Below are 15,355 nucleotides of genomic sequence, written 5' to 3'. Positions count from 1 at the left end.
CTAAATAAATTAATGAATTAGTTGAGAGTTAGTCAACCATGTACTTTAGAATTTGTGATTTAGGGGATATTATCACACAAATTTAAGAGACAATTGTCTGTCCAATAGGTTACTAACTGTAGGACTTCATTAGTTAACTAGGGCTGACAAAATAAGGACCTCAGAAAGTATGCCTAAAATAATAAATACTTACATGACCAGAGTTTGTGGTAGAAGTTCATGATCAAGTTGTCAGTTGAATAGTTAGTTTCCACTGTAGTCTTTCTCATTGACTTATAGAAGGTCATGTTTTCCATTTATTTTTATGGAGTCTTCTCTTTGTTTCTGTGCTCAGACTGCCTTTTCTTTTTCTTTCTTTCTTTTTTTTTTTTTTTAATTTATTTGAGAGAGAGAGAGCAAGAGCGAGGGAGGAGAAAGAGGAGAACGGGCATACCAGAAGGCCCCTAGCTACTGCAAACAAATTCCAGATGCATGCATGCTTGCAGTTTACATGAGTACTAAGAACCTGGGTTCTTAGGCTTCACAGGCAAGAGCCTTATTCGCTAAGCCATTTCTACATCCTTAGACTGCCTTCTCTTATACAGACCTTAGTTTTACTGAATTAGAGTGTACAGTAATGCCTTTGTTTTAACTTCCATTTTCAAGACTGTTTCATTTAGTCACATTCTATGGTCCAAGGGATTAGGGCTTTGACATAAGAAATTTGGGAAGAAACAATTCAGTCATAAGAGAATTCATATGGAATTTCTCATATAAGTATGGCTACTCTAGTAAAGTAAAAAACTTGAAGTTGTAGACTGGGTCAGACATTACTGAACAATATTACTAGTAATCAACTGGATATTTATATTACTAAGACTCATTTTCTTTCATCCTCTATCAGCACATAATTCAGTTTCAATAATATTAGACAGCTCATTGAGATGCCTATTGGTTTCTGAAAACTTTTATGAATACAAATTTAAAGCTTCCAACAAAATAACTGGTATAGTGGATGATGTATATTAGAAGATATTAGAAAAATAAAACTTTTAAGAAAATGCTATTTATTGGTTGGAAAAGTGAATAACGTTAAAATGTCCAATCCCTAAAGAATTTATCCAATTAGCGCAATTGTAATTAAAACAAAAATAGCATTTTTAATATTTTATTTATTTACAAGCATAGAGAGAAGTGAGATGACAGAGAGAATGGATGCATTAAGTCCTCTAGCTGTTGCAAATGAACTCCAGATGCATGCACCACTTTGTGCACCTGGCTTTACATGGATACTGGGGAATCAAACTCAAGTTGTTCTCCTTTGCAAACAAGTGCCTTAACTGCTGTGCCATCTCTCCAGCCCCAAAATAATATTCTTTACCAAATTATAAAAAATAAAATTTATATACATATATATGTATATAGGAAGTGTCAATAGTAAAATAATATACTTTGAATAAAAATTGTCAATAGATTTTAAATAAAAATTTCTCAACCAGACAGATGGCCAATATGTACAGGAAAATAGAGTTCATCATCACCAGTCATCAGGAAAATGCAAATCATATCCACACTGATATAACCACTCATCTCAGCTAGAATGGTTTCTACCAAAAAGTGTAAAAATTACAAGTGCAAGTTCAAGGCTGCCCTGAGACTATGTAGCAAATTCCAGATTCCACACATAGACCCTAATGCTAAGCTGCTCCAGCTGCCTGCTCCTTTCATGACATTGGATACCAGGTGGCCCTTATTAACTGTGTCCAAAGGATTCTTTGAAGATTCCACTTCCAGCAAGGGGAAAGAAGGAGCACTGGCCACTGACATTGACATTGACACTGTTGGTACTGAGGGCTGGGCAGAAGACACAGAGCTGCAGCTAGATGAAGGTGGCTTTGTAGAGGCCACAGAAGGTTTGGGGGATGATGCTCTTGACAAGGGACAGGAAGAAGGAAGAGGCTGGTATGTAGAAGAAGATCTGAAGCTCCCACCTGAGCTGTATATACCTTCTGGCACAGCTGGTGTTGCTGAAGATGGGTTCTTTGTGCCCCCAACTAAGGGAACAAGCCCAGCTCAGATCTGGTGCAATAACTCACAGCTTCCAGTTGATCACATCTTTGTAGGCTCTTTTGGAACAGCCATGCGGCTTCTTCATGACCAGGTATGAGTAATCCAATTTGGCCCCTATAAGCAGCTGTTCCTGAAGACATTTGCTCAAGGCTGTACCACCTATCAAGCTTTTCCATGCTTGCTTTCCATGTATAGTTACCCAGTTGCAACTGGAAGGATGCAGGGCTAAAGAATGGTGTGCCAGCCATGGGCCTGAAGCTCAATGACCTTATCCCACGGCTGCAGCTCTGCTACCAGCTCACCACAGTTGGCAAGTTTGAGGACGCTGTAGTGAAATTCCAGTCCATTGTGTGCAATGTGCCACTTCTTGTTGTGGACAATAAGCAGGAGATTGCAGAGGCCCAGCAATTGTGTGTTTGTCCATGGAGATAGAAATGAAGAAGCTACCCGAAGAGACTCTAGACCTGCAGAAGCACATCTGTGAGATAGCTGCCTGTTTCACACACTCGAACCTACAGCCTGTGCACATGATCCTGGTGCTGCAGACAGCCCTCCACTTCTTCTCCAAGCTCAAGAACTTTCAGCACAGCTGCTACTTTTGCTCAGCACCTGCTGGAACTTAGGCCCAAGCATGAAGTGGCTCCCCAGACTAGAAAAATCCTGTCTGCCTGTGAGAAGAACCCCACAGATGCCTACCAGCTCAGTTATGACATTCACAACCCCTTTGACATTTGTGCTACATTTTATCGGTCCATCTACTATGGAAAGCCAGTGGAGAAGTGTCCACTCAGTGGTGCCTGCTATTCCCCGAGTTCAAGGGGCTAATCTGCAGGGTCACCACAGTGACAGAAATTGGCAAAGATGTGACTGGTGTGGGGATCTGGCCTCTTCAGTTTTGCTGAGGCCCCCTTGTGTGTGGGAGTAAAGCATTTACTTTCTCCCCATAGTCTGTCTTTATCATCCTAACCCTCCCTCCCTCCTTCATAGCCATCCTCAGATTGTTGATATTTGGTGCTCCCTAACACTCAGTCCTTTTTCCTTCTTCTGTAGCAAATCAGAATATCCAGACCTGACTTTTTTGTTCTGAGAACCTCTCATCTTCTTCGGGTGACTACAGTTGTGGTCATGGTTGGCCTTGCTGCTTTTGTAGCTTAGGTCTTTCAAGGATCAAATGAAAACCTTGTGATGGGCATTGTTTAATAAATTCCTCAGTATTTATTCTTCCTCTCCCTACCACTTTTGCTTTCTTTTCATTTAGAAGGGAGCAGGATGTAATAAATAAAGTGCCGTTTTTACTCAGCCACACCAAATTCCTAGCTATATACCCTTTTTCCTAGGGTATTTCATCCCCGTGAAAAGTACCATCTGTGTGCCCAGGCACTTAACGTCTGAGAAGAAATCATTTGGTTTTATGAAATGCATACCACTTGTCATTGATTTGTTTTTTACAGCCATTGTTCTTATGTTTTATTTCTTACACAAAATAAATTTCTACAAGAGGAAAAAATTTCAAGTGCTGATGAGGATGCAGAGAAAAAGCAGCCTTTGAACACTGTTAGTCATGTTCTAAATTTGTACAGCCAATGTTGAAAGCAGAGTGGACATTCTAGAAAAAAGTTGAACTTAGAACTGCCATATGGTCCTGTAATCACACTGCTTGGTTATCTATCCAAAGTAAATGACATCAATGTGTCAAAGGAACACCTGTACTCTCCTATTCACTGCAGTGCTTCTCACAGTGGCCAAGAAATTGAAACAACCCAGGTGTACAACAACCAAAGAATGGGTAAAGAAAATGTGGTATGTATATGTGTGTGTATATATATATATATATATATATATATATATATATATATATATATATATAAACAGAGTGCTATTTAGTCATGGAATGGGTAGAACTGAAGATCATTGTGATAACAGAAATAATTCAAGCACAGAGGGGCAAGAATCACATGATTCCTTCATAGACAGAATCACTGCACCCAGCTGGTTATGGTGTCATATTCTTTCAATGTCAGAACTCAGGAAGCTAAGGTAGGAGGATCACAATCAATTCTAGGCCAGCCTGGCTACAGACTGAATTCCAGTTTTGCCTAAGTTAGAGTGAGACCCATGTCTCAAGAGCAAAGAGAGAGAGAGAGAAAGAGAGAAAGAGAGAGAGAGAGATTTTGAGAGAAAGAAGAAAGAAAAAGAAAATTTTGAAAGAAGTTGAGACAGCCATAGTTATCAGAGGCCAGTTTTGAGGCAAGGTACTGTTGACCAATGCATACTAGAATACGGGTAGATCAGGGCATGCCAATCTAGATTATTCTTGCACAACATAAGGTACTAATACTGAACTAATTTCAAAGAAGCAAAGATTTTGAAAGTTTCTGTCATAAAGCAATAATATGTGTTGGAGGATACAAATATTTTTACCTGTTTTAAGTATAATGCAATGTAAGCCTGCACCTAATGCTTCACAGTCCTCCTACAATATATTCAGTCTTTATACTTTTATGTGTCTTTTTAAAAAACAAGCTAAAAATTATACTGTGCTTGGTTCTTAGAGGAATGATACAGAAGATTTGACTTGTTTTCTCATATTTTTAGGAAAAAAAAAGAGCAACCAAATCTATAACTATTTGTATTAGGATTTGTATCAGGATTCTCTAGAGGAATAGAACCAACAAAATGAATTGTATTAATAAGGGAATTTATTGGATTAGTTTATGGCAGTCCAATTATAGCAGTCTGTAGGCTTGAGAGTTGAATCCAATAGCTGCTTAGTTCATGTGGCTGGATGCCTCAGCAGTCCGAATCCAGCACTGAAGTCCTGAAGGCTTCCAGGAGGAGACTGGTCTTCAGTCCACTCTGGAAGGCTGAGGAAACTTGGTTCGAATATCAAAGGATAGCCAAACAGGAAAGATGCATGTTCAAGTGAAGCACTTACCAGCAAGCAGCACCTGCAACCAGGCCGGATAAAGAGGGCTCCTTTCTCCCAGAGCTTCCTTTCATAAAGCCTGCCTCTGGGACTGTCAGCCACTCTGGGGTAAGGGTTCACCCTGGGGTAAGGACTTCCCTCAGTTAATCCTTTCTGGAAGTAACTTCAGAGACCCATTCAAGAGGAATGTCTGTGGATTCCTAAACAAATCAAGTTGACAACAGAACTTAACCATCACTCCATTGTTCCATAATCAATGATCTCATTATAATGGTAAAATGTGGTTTAGAGGTTAGACTTTTATTGATGACAAACTCTTAACCTTTTTCTAAAATTCACCCTAGGACAAATGTTTCTAGGTAAGCTCAGGTTTCAGAGCAAGTTTACTGATTCTAACATAAAGGAAAGTCAAGAAAAGAAGAGTGCAGCTTGCATATTGGGGAGGCAGAGTATGGTTATCCAGCTTCAGTTTTCACAACTCTTATCTTGTGTTGCGGACAATATTCCACTTCTCACCTTTATGGGGTTCAAGAAATTAAGTCTCTGATTCCTTAGGTCTCATTTTGCCCTTGGATGCTGATGAGTCTGCTCGTTTCCTGAAATGCGCTGAGTTCTTGAAATGTTGAAGCTCTCCTATCATAGGAATCATCCTACTGTAATTTGAGAATTTCTTACACCACTGTAATGAAAAGTTCAAAGATAATTTTTTCATTAATGCTAAATATTTTCACATCTAACCTAATGTAAATTTTGGGAGAAGAGCATGTTTAACCTGCTCTTTGGGCCAACCTAATTTTTTTTTTTTTTCCTCAAGCTTTACCCATTTCATATTATCTGCATTCCAGGTTTCTGCTGGACTGATCTAAAATCAGCATGTATCTCAAATTGGAGAATATTCACTTAGAGTAATTTTTACAAAGAAGCAGTTTAAACTATCACTTAAATTTCAGGGAAACAGTCTTATTTGTTCAGCAAGTGGTATGGGATATAATTAGGAGAAGCTTCTCTCTCTCTCTCTCTCTCTCTCTCTCTCTCTCTCTCTTTCCTTTGACATGGTCTAAAATAGAGCCTCCAATGGTTCTGTATCCAAACAACATGAAACCAAAATGAATTCTAGACTTAACTAGCTCCTTCAAGCAAACGCATTTCCCTTGCAAGCTAATTGTCATTTGCTAAACAGATTTGGTCTAATAAACTTCGAAGTTACTCCAAGCTGTTAAACAGTAAGGTTATTAGTGCAGTTTCCTGCCCTATCCATTCTCTGTTGGTAATTCAGCTGCTGGATATATGAGAGCCCAACCAACAGAAGCAGGTTAGGCACCAGCACTCTATTTTTTTTAAAGCATAAATTTATTCCACTTATTTTAAACTTTATCTGGCTCTGAAAATTCCAAGTCAAATTAAAGCAGGAGGAAGAAAAGGTCCATCCAAACCTCTTCAGTGAACAAATTCTATAATTGATTTTATAGCTTAAAAATAAATGATGATTTCTCTACTCTTATCTTTAATTTTCCATATTCACACAGCTCTTTGGGATGGCCTTTGAAAGTCTTTAATAAATGGTGAGTTAAAGCCTTTTTAATGACTAACTTATAAAGTAGAAGACAATCTCTGCTTTGCCCACAGATCCTAAAGCAGTGAAGCATGGAAGAGAAGAGGCGATAACTGGCATCTGGCTGCTAAGGAAATAGATTCAATGGGAGATCTCTCTGACTTTGGAGACTCAATCAAAAGTGCAACTCACTGCTGAATTTGAATACTTCAGTCAGCTCACCCCTGATTATAAAAAGCACAGTTTTAATTCTGAGGACCCTAACTTTAAGGTTTGTTTGTACCTGGTCTTGCTTGCAACACTTTCATACTGCCTTATTTGTTTTAAAGAATTTTATATTTATTTATTTATTAGAGAGAGAGAGAAGCAGGTAGAGGCAGATATAGAGAGAATGGTGAGCCAGGGGCCCCGGGCACTGCAAATGAGCTCCAGACACATGCGCCTCCTTGTACATCTGGCTTATGTGGGTCCTGGGGAATCAAACCTGGGTCCTTTGGCTTTGCAGGCAAGCGCCTTAACCACTAAGCAATCTCTCCATCCCTGCCTCAATTTTTAAATACATATTTTTATTTATTTATTTATTTATCTATTTATTTGCAAGCAGAGAGGAAGGAGTATGGGAGGACAGAGACCCCTTGCCACTGCAAACACACTCTAGATGCATGCACTACTTTGAGAATCTGGCTATACTTTGGTAATGGGGAGTGAAACCTATGTTAGCTAGCTTTAGAAGCAAGTGCCTTTAATGACTAAACCATTTACCCAGCCTCACACTCCCTCTTATTAATTGGTTGGGGTAAGTTTATCTCTAGACCCATGTTCTCTAGACCACAATGTTGGATCATATATTTACAGGCCATTTAATACAGGAGTCAGCTATTCCATTAGCTTTGGTGTCAGAAGTTCAGGGACGGACCCAGTAATGTGATAAAAAGAAACAAGGCATAGTATCTACCAATTGTCGCAATAGAAAGATACATCTGGCACCCAGAACAGTCAGCACCTGGGGCACCAACAATGATGAGTCTGACTCTGTAAACATTATGGAGGTGCTGTATCCACATCTCAGCTTGTGTCAAGGAACTAGAGAAAGAGCTACTTACAAATCCATAGAGGACAAATGAGAAAGCTGTTTGGTAGCAGCAGCCCTGTGAAATAATACATTGTAATTCATGTTTCCTGAAAATTGTCAAACAGGTATAAGTAAGTATGAACTAAAAGGAAAAAAAAAAATTTACCTTGTGAAAATGTTTAATTGGAAAGCATACAGATTTGCTTTACTTCTTAGAAACTGTACTCTAGTGAAAAATGATAAAAATCTCTGACACGTACTAATTCATTCATTTTCATTTCTTTCTACTACAGCTATATCCTGATTAAAAACACTGATTCCTAACAGAAAGACACTATGAGGAATAGTTTAAGGAATGGTGCACTGTCTTTAATGAGCTCCTCAATGAACTAAATTTTTGGTAGGTGCCAGATTTCTTATTCTAAAAACAAAGAATAACTTGTTTGTAACTTAAATATTGGCCAGTGGCGAGATATTTCAAATACAATAGGTTGTACTCTCAAAGTTTGTTTTTGTGTCAGCTAGAATAAATTCCTTCACAAAATGATATGAAGTGGCCAATATAGCACATAATCTTACCTCTTTAGAGTTGTTTTTTTTTTTTTTTTTAGCATTTTTCACGATCTTTAGAGTTTTAAAATAGTGTATTTGCTTAGGAATAGACAGTAATAAATCTTGCATTAAAGATTAAATATTTTTTTAAAGTATCACTGAACAGGAAGTAAATGTTGCTCATATAGTGTAACTGTCATTATTCATGAGTAAGGAAACAAGTTTTAAGACAAAATTCTGTGACACTTATACAAGCAATATGTTTTAAAACTTTGGAGGTAAATTGCAAATTTATGTAAGTGATATGTATATATAATTTATTTTTCCTGATTGAGGAATGAGTCTCTCATATCATGTATTTCTTTTTCTTTAGTCTGAAATACATCTCTCCTTCACATACACACATACTAATTTAAAAAAAAACTACAAAAAACATTTTTTTATACATGTTAGAATATGAGCGCACACGAATGCCACAATTCTAATCCTTGTGTGTGTATATCATTTGTATTTATGTATGGGGGTGTCTGTGTATGAGTATGGGCATGTGCCATGGTGCATGTGTGGATTCAGAGATCAATTTTTATGGGTCAGTCCTTGCCTTCCATGTTGTTTGAGATAGGGTTTCTCATTTTTCCCTGTCTGCAGCTGTGTTTGTCCAGCCAGCTAGTCCATGAGCCCTAGGTAATTTTTCCTGTTTCCACCTTCGATCTTACTGTCAGTGTATGTTGGACTGCAGAATCCCACCCGGGCTTCTGGCTTTTACATGGGGTCTGAAGATCGTGAATAAGGTTATCAGACTTGAGAGGAAAATGCTTTATTCACTGAGCCATGTACCATGCCCTGTGTCTCTTCTTTAAGAGAAACAATTCCTATTTCATATGTCTCTGGTAGATTTGCCTTAGCCATTCCAAATCCCCAAATTGGCCAAAGCTGAGCCATTTGGAAACCTTCTGGTAGCAAGGATACAGGAAGAAAAAGCTGAAACTTTAAATTTTGCAGAAAGCACTAGACGGTGGGAGGGTGGGGGAGACTGATAGATAACCAGCAAACATATCATCTATAGGAATTTTCAAAAATATTTTTCATTTTTATTTATTTGATAGAAGAAGAGAGAGAGAGAGAGAGGGTGGGGAGAGGGAGAGAGAGAGAGAATGGCCAGGGCTTCCAGCCACTGCAAACAAACTCTGGATGCATACACTATCTGTGCTTCTGGCTAATGTGTGTCCTGAAGAATAGAACCTGGGTCCTTTGGCTTTGCAGGCAAATGCCTTATCTGCTAAGCCATCCCTCCAGCCCATCTATAGGAATTTGTATTACAATTTTCCTGAAAAGAAGGGTAGACAGAAATATCACCAAGTTGATTCTATTAAAATTTCCTTGGCTACCGTGGCACGTACCCATAGTCCCAGGGACTTGTGGGCTGGGCTGAGATATAAGCATCATTTTAGCTTAGGTATTTGATACAAGTTTATGATGAATACATAGCAAGACACTGTCAAAATAAAATTCTTTAGTCTGCTCTTCATTTGTGAAGAAATGTCTGTTCCTCATTACTGGCAGAAAGTTGAGTGAATATCCATTTTCAAATTCTAAAGTTCATTTTTTTATGGACTTAATCAAAACTCTTTGGAATTAAGCTATGCTTTCACTTATTCTTTTAGTGTACCTTACTAAATCACCCACTTGATGCAGTCCTATGCTAGAGGTCATTGGTAAGGAACACTAGCAACTTTGTTCACAAAACACAAAATGAAACTTGAAACCTAGGACAGCATGAAAATGCACATTTGCTGGAAAAAGGAACAGATGGTTACAACAAATTAATTGCTGTTGAGGTGACTTGAAAGAAAAAATTATCACACTTTAAATGCTTCTAATAATCTCTTTAAAGTATATTCAATAATGTTTTATAAAGAAGGGAAACTCAACATGAATAACTTTATGCATGATCAATATATTTCAGGAAGAATATAAAGAGAAAAAAATATCTAAAATGGTTAAAACTTTGGATATTAGCCAAGTATTACTTTTCCATAAATAGCTCACTTAACCCATTTCTTTGAACTAACCTTATTTGAAGAGATGAAAACCTTTGAGCAGCTAAGACAATATTCAAAGAGAAGTTCTCAGGGGAAGGAGATCTTCTCCAGGAGGGAGATTCATGATAGCTATGATCTGAGCTTTCCTGGGCTCTTAGGTAAAGGAATTGTCTTTACTAATCAATGATATTCTAATCGAAGGAATTCACTTATGCAAAAGGAGACTGGAAATTCCTTCATTTGCCTTTTATAATTTTGCAATGACTGAAAGGTTCATGACTATAATATGGGTGATGGATGATTAAATTAGCACCTAAAACCAGTATTTAATTTACATGGAGATGAGAATCATAGGTGTGACATAGTCTGTTAACCTCTCTAGATCTAAAAATAAAAAAAGTCTTGACAAAGTAAATAGTTGAACCTTCCTAACACAGTCACCACAGAATAGGCACTAAGGATCTACTTTCAGGTCACTAAATTCTAGAACCAAGGGATAAGGCAAGTTACTCTGGTTTGTAATGTGATAGCAAACAATACTATAATTTCAGTTAACTAGTCCAGTTATGTTGTCTCTCATAAATCTCAGGTCAGTGTGACATTTACAAAAGTGGTCTGGTGGAGGGGCAACTCATTTCAACTGAAAGAGAAGGCATGACAAATCTTTCACTACTTGCATCTTAGCTGCAAATATTCTAGCCATTGTCAGTCTATTTCCCACCTGTCCATCATCTCTTTATTGCAAGCAGGTGGCTTTCCCCATGCCTTTCCTTTACCTATTGCTATAAATAATTAAATAGACCATAACATGTTAGTGGGTTGGCTCTAGGGCTTTATTAAAATAACCCAAAACTCTACTATAAATTTATAAAAAAGTCTGTGTACACACACAATGGCAAAAATCTCTATTTAAAATTTATGTGTAGTTTTGAGAACTATCAAGACCAATTATTCTTTGTTTTCAAAATATTATTTATTTACTTGAAAGAAAGAGAAGAGAATGAATAGAGTTGCACCAAGGCATCCTGGTTCTGCAAATGAACTCTAGACATTCATGCCACTTGGTGCATCTGAGTTTATGTGGATAGTGGAGAATTGAACTTAGGCCATCAGGTTATATAAGCAAGTGCCTTTAACCATGGAGCAATTTCTCCACCCCATCTCCTCGTTTTCTATTTAAAAGTTTGCACAGATATTACACCAAGAATCAAGGGAGTCTAGTAGATATTTCCCTCATTGTCTGTTCTTATTGTTTCCTGACTGTAGCAGTTATCTTTCATTGCTGGGACCAACACCTAACAAGAAGCAGCTTATAGGAGAAACAGATTAATTTCAGACTTACAGATTTCAGGTGAAGCAATCATGGCAGAAGAAGCCTGTTCCCTTCAGCATCTACAGCAGAGAGAGAAAAGCCAATACCAGCAATCATGAACAACCAGAGCTCAAGCTGGTTCTGCAAACACCTAGTAGGGCTGGCTAGACTCAAGATCTAGTCCCAGTGACATGATTCCTCCAGCAGGGTTCTACCTGCTGATTTCTAAGTAGGAAGCTAATGAAAAATATAAAAGCAAACAAAAATTCCCTCATACATTTGATTTGTATTTAAACCTCCACATTCTACGCCTAGTCCTCACAGATTTACGATAATCTCACAATGCAAAATGTACTGAGTCCAACTTCAAAGGAACTCATGGTGTTTGTCAACTTTAACATTGTTTAAAAGTCCAAAGTCTCACCTAAGATTCAAGATTGTCTCTTAAATGTGAGCCCTATAGAATCAAAACATGTTACATGCTTCTAATATGTAATGGCAGAGAGTAAATATTCTCATTGCAAAAAAAGATAACAAGGAAAAAATAGACCAGTGTACAGTAAATAACCAGTATGCAAATTGCAAATATCTACAGTTCTAAATCCTACATATAAGGGGCTGGAGAGATGGCTTAGCGGTTAAGCACTTGTCTGTGAAGCCTAAGGACCCCAGATTGGGGCTTGATTACCCAGGACCCATGTTAGCCAGATGCACAAGGGGCACACGCATCTGGAGTTTGTGTGCAGTAGCTGGAGGCCCTGGCATGCCCATTCTCTCTCTCTCTATCTGCCTCTTTCTCTCTCTGTCAGTCACTGTCAAATAAAAATTAAAAAAAAAAATTAAATCCAACATATAAGCTCAGGGAAAACATCTCTGAGTTCCATTTCTACCCCTCCAGCTGGGCTGAGAAGCCCAGAGAAAACTCCATCACAAGCCAGCAGTTCTCTATGGCACCAGGTCCACAGTTCTGTTATATACAAAATATCTTTAGTCTAAACTGAAAACCAGAGTTTGTCTTCATACTTCCAAACAATGGACTTACTTGTCCTCCACACAGGGATTTCAAATCTGCTTTACCTTGCCATGTATCAATGTCCTCTGGAACCATGTTCATAACTTGCACTCCACATACCAGATAGGGCTCAGCCTGCTGAACTCTTAGTAGGAATCTTAATAGAGAAATACCTGAGTGGATGGGCTGGAGAGATGGCTTCATGGTTAAGGTGCTTGCCTGCAAAGCCAAAGGACCCAGACTTGATTCCCCAGGACTCAAATAAAGTAGATGCATGGTGTGTGCATCTAGAGTTCATTCATTTATAGCAACTGGAGACCTTAGTGCACCCATTTTCTCCCTCCCTCTCTCTCTCTCTCTCTCTCTCTCTCTCTCTCTCTCTCTCTCTCTCTCTCTCTCTCTCTGCCTCTTTGTCTCTCTCAAATAAATAAAAATAAATTATAAAAAGAAAACAAAAAACCTGAGTTGAAGGCTGGGCAGATGGCTCAACAGTTAAAGCACTTGTCTGCAAAGCCTAACAACCTAGGTTTAATTCCCCAGTACCCATATAAAGTCAGATACACAAAGGGAGCATGTATCTGGAGTTTGTTTGCAGTATCTAGTGGCCCTAGGGAATTGAACTTAGGTCCTTAAGCTGTACTTAGACTTCTTAACCACTAAGCCATATCTTCAGCTCTCTTATTTGGTCTCTGACTCTATCTCTCTTTCTTCCTCTCATTCTGTCTTCTCCCTGTGCTTCTCTGCTTGCAAATAAATAATCTGTTTAAAAAATAAAAAATAAAAAATACTTGAGTCTATTGGGCACATGTATTTATACAAACCACCAAAATGATCCTATGCCTTTTATTAATAAAATCCCCCCAAAATTCAAGCTTACAAACAAACATTTGATGACTTTCATGTTTTTATAACTTTGTTTCTCCCTGTTCTTAATTCTCTTTCAGCCTCTTCCAATAATTCATTTTTACTCATTTCTTTAATTCAAAACTCAAAACATTTTTCTATTTAAAAGTAGTCTATTTACAGAGATCATGATTTGGTACATAAAATACCCAAGAGCCTCCATTCCAAAACTCTTAAAGGTGATAAACTCCTTCAGCAAAGTAGCAGGATATAAAAATAAATGTGCAAAGATCAGTAGCCATTCTATATACAAATGACAAAGATAGAGAGAAAAAAATAATTGACATTGTCCCATTTTTCAATAACAACAAAAAATAAAATACCTTGGAATAACATTAACCAAGGAAGTGAAAGATCTATACAATGAAAACATAAAAACACTCAAAAAATAAATTGAAGAGGACATGAGAAAATGGAAAGACCTCTCATACTCCTGGATAGGCAGAATTAACCTTGTGAAAATGCTAATCCAACCAAAGGCAATCTACAGATTTAATGCAATTCCAATCAAAATCCCAACATCGTTCGTCACAGAGATAGAAAAAATGATTGCAAAATTCATATGGAAAGGTGGAAGACCTCAGATATCCAAGCATATCCTCAGCAAAAGAAAAACCTCTGGAAGCATCACCATACATGATCTAAAGCTATATTAAAAAGTTGTAATAATAAAAACAGCATGATACTGTCATAAAAACAGAAAATTGAAACTTGATCCACACATCTCACCATGCACAACAATCAAGTCCAAAGGGATCAAAGACCTCAATATAACACCAGAAACTCAGCTACTACTGGAAGAAAATTTAGGAGGAACTTTCCATGACATAGTAATGGGAAAGGACTTCCAGAACAATAAACCCCAGTAGCACAGGATCTTACACAATCACTCAACCAATGGCATTTTATGAAGCTGAAAAGGAGTTTCTTCACAGACAAACATACAGTAAGCAAAGCCATAGATTACCCACAGAATGGAAGAAAATATTTGCTGAATATCCAACTGACAGAGGCCTAATTTCTAGACAAAGAACTCAAAAACCTAAACAATAAAATGTCAAGCAACCCACTTACAAAATGAGGCAAAGAACTGGACAAGCAGTTCACAGAGGAAGAAATGCAAATGGCTAACACACACTTAAGAAAATGTTCATCATTCCTAATCATCAGGGAAATGCAAATTAAAATAACTATGAGATTCTTCCTTACCCCAGTAAGGATAGCAGACATCAAAAATCAAATGCAAATAAATGCTGGCAAGGATGTAGAGAAATAGGAACCCTCATCCACTGTTAGTGGGAATGTAAGATTATACAACCACTTTGGAAAGCAATATGGAGACTCCTCAAAAAGCTGACTATAGAGTTACCAAGAGACCCAGTTATTCCCTTACTGGGCATGTACCCTAAAAGCTTCACAACTCAGTTCAGAGAGATTTGTTCAACCATCTTTATAGTTGCTCAATTCGTAATAGCCAAGAGCTGGAATCAATTCAGATGCCCATCATTATAAGAATGGCAACTAAGATGTGGTATATCTACACGGTGGAATTCATTGCAGCAGTAAGATAAAACAACACAATGAAATTTGAAGAAAAATGGTCAAGTCTGAAACAGGTCATTCTCAGTGAATTCACTCAATCACAGAAAGACAATCGCTACATAGTCTCACAGCTCCTAACCTGAATCTACCCAAGTTGCCAACATACCTAGCAAGCATCTCAAGGACTGGACAACAGGGAGGGTGGGAAGGGAGTGGGGCATAAGGGAGGGAGTGGGAGACACAAAACTGGACCCAAACAGCAATGGTACCATAAAACTCTACATCCTGAAAGACAGACCAAATGGTTGAACCTTCACAGACCCTTAGAGGGAACACCCAATTCACAAGGCCCTGGAGAGGGTATGAAAAAAAACTGACCTTTAACTCCTCCTG

The 15,355-nt window shown here is 38.0% G+C and overlaps 1 pseudogene; it reads left to right on the top strand.

Moving 5' to 3' along the window:
* The first annotated feature begins 1,579 nt into the window (after positions 1-1,579).
* Positions 1,580-2,951, top strand: LOC101615987 (annotated as a pseudogene).
* Positions 2,952-15,355: the final 12,404 nt, after the last annotated feature.

Source organism: Jaculus jaculus, chromosome 4, assembly GCF_020740685.1.
Source record: "Jaculus jaculus isolate mJacJac1 chromosome 4, mJacJac1.mat.Y.cur, whole genome shotgun sequence".
NCBI classification, from domain to species: domain Eukaryota; kingdom Metazoa; phylum Chordata; class Mammalia; order Rodentia; family Dipodidae; genus Jaculus; species Jaculus jaculus.
The sequence above is the reverse complement of the archived record's forward strand: the minus strand, read 5'-3'. Positions and strand labels throughout refer to the sequence as shown.